The 2,500-nt window shown below is 38.1% G+C and overlaps 1 pseudogene; it reads right to left on the bottom strand.

Annotated features, from left to right (window-relative positions):
- The window catches only part of LOC140925927 (uncharacterized), a 227,480-nt pseudogene that overhangs the window by 195,591 nt on the left and 29,389 nt on the right, over positions 1-2,500 (bottom strand).

Below are 2,500 nucleotides of genomic sequence, written 5' to 3' on the forward strand. Positions count from 1 at the left end.
TTTGCACTTGCTGGACTGCCATTTCTGTTTGAAGTACAGACAACACTGGACATGAAATCCCTGTATTTGATTCCTTACATTGGCATCCACATAAGAATTAGCTTCATCACATACAATGTATTTGTACGCTTACAAAAATCATAAATGTTATTATTCCTATTTCTTTCCTTTTTGAATATAAATTCGTATCCATGACACTTGAGAAATCCTGAAAAAATATCTAAAGGGGTATCGCTAGCTGTGGGCAACAACTAAATGCCATAGGGGTAACTTTTCACTCTCCGATAGAAATAGATCTTTTGATACTCTGGGTCTCATATATTCAGTGTTTGTGCACATGAATTTAGGAGCTGGCTTGCCAATGTTGGTTTGGCTGTGTATACACTGTAGTAGCGCATATAGTCATATATCATAGGCTGCACAACTTGCTATTTATGTAAAATTGCCCCTGAAACAAGCTCATTGATGCTCCTGGTGTCGCAAGATGACAAGTTATGAAAAATTTCATTTGCCTTTTTTCTGTTGCAGGAGATCCCTATGAGATGCTCAGCACTCAACCTTGTTGATTCAGGTGATAGTCATTGTGGACGACTGCATCGTCACATTTAAACCAGTCGCACTTTTCACTCAAGCCATAGCAGAGCTGGTACAAAATGGCGACTATCCGTTTTTTATTTTACCCTATGCTGTCTGCAGAATGTGAAGGGTCTGTCACTCCATCCTGAACTGCGTCAAATAGCCTTGGTGCCCCAGAAGACACACAGACAAGCTTTATTTTTAATGAGTCATACATTGGCTCACTTGAAGCTACCATAAACTCAGACTTTATAAATATCAGGCTTTAAGATTCTTATGTTCTCCTCATGTTGAAATTGAATGAAAAGGAAAAGTTAGAGCTAATTTTCTCTCATTTTCAATTTTTTAATCTTAGCCCAGATATGGGCTAGTCAAGGAGCTAGGCATTATTAGCTATATCTTAAATAATTAACACATGTGCAGTAGAAAATACCAACAACAAAATTTATGAAAAGCAAAAATGAGTGCAAACATGGAAGTATCAGAAGCAGAAAATTCACTTCAATGTCTCAGAGAGAAAATGCAGTTTTAGATATGACTATGATCTTTACTGTTTTAAGTATTTTCACTGTTGTGTGCATATTTGCAATTTTCTAGTATGTAGAAGTGTGGGGAGTTAAGAAAAGGATTTTTCATGGTGAGGGTTACCTCAATAAAACACATCTGTAATTTGAAACATCTTGTACCACACTCCTGTTTTGGCTCATCTAATTCTTTATTTTAGAAGTATAAGGGGCATCTTGGAGTCAAGAGCCTCCATATTACAAAATTCTGCCTACACCCCTGAATAAGATAAGGTATCATATAGATTTAATAGATGTCATTTCTTGAGTTTGGGTCTTCAGTTTTATATCATCTAGTCAAAAAAGGAAACATACGATTTCATAGCCCTGGGTGGGATATCTTTGAAAGTTTATCAGTGGCAGAATTAGGGCACTGCACCTGCTTTGGCCACTGGTGGTTAGGATGGGGTATCTCTGAAAAGTAATCAATGGCAGAATCACTGCACTAAGGTTGGACATCTCTGAATAACAGGGCGCTCCTGAACCATAACTGACGTGAAATCGTATTATTGCAAGGGGATTGTCGCAAGAACTGCAGTTATGACTATATAAACAGATTAGCATTTAGAATGTTTTTTCACAGCGTTTTATTCAAATCGTAAGCGTCGGACGTTTTGTACTCGGTCACAACTTACATGAAGAGATTTTTTCCCAGTTATCCAGTGTTTAATAGAGGAGTTTTGCAGCTGTTACACAGAACCCCATCGACGTGTCCGTGCGCAAGTCAAAACACGAAACAATAATCACTCATGGACCACAAACCGCGCAAAATTGTGAATGATCTGCGACTTATTAGCCTTGAGACCAATCTCGCATATTACAAAGCAAACTTTGTCTTATCTGCACTCCACAAAGATAGAACAGATGACTAAGACGATGGTAATTTTTAAAAGAGGCGCCATTTTTCTTTGCTGCATTCGCTACGATCCAATACCACCACAAACTTCCGTCCAGCGGCTCGCGCATACTCGCAACGTTACCACTTGCTGTTCTGTTCAAGCAAATCGAGATTTTTTCTATATCGACTGTATGACTGTATATTTCAACTGTAAGTACTTTCCTTAACATACGCGCGAGTTACTAGAGTGCCTCCTCAGGATTTCGCCTTCTAGGCGAAATCCCTGCGGGGGCAATAGCTTTTACACACAAAGTTCCAGACTCTCAATTCAAGCGACTGATTCATTTTCTAGAATCGGAACAAAAATATGGAATGAAATGCCTGTATCTTTAAGAAAGCTTTCAAAAAATGCCTTTAAGAGGAAAATAAAACAAACACTCTGCAAGATCCTAGCTTCAGAAGACTATTATATTGATCTCCCAAAAATCGTTCAAAAAGTTAAGTTGAGTTTATTTTCCTCTTA

This window comes from Porites lutea, chromosome 2 (assembly GCF_958299795.1).
Source record: "Porites lutea chromosome 2, jaPorLute2.1, whole genome shotgun sequence".
In the NCBI taxonomy this organism is placed as follows: domain Eukaryota; kingdom Metazoa; phylum Cnidaria; class Anthozoa; order Scleractinia; family Poritidae; genus Porites; species Porites lutea.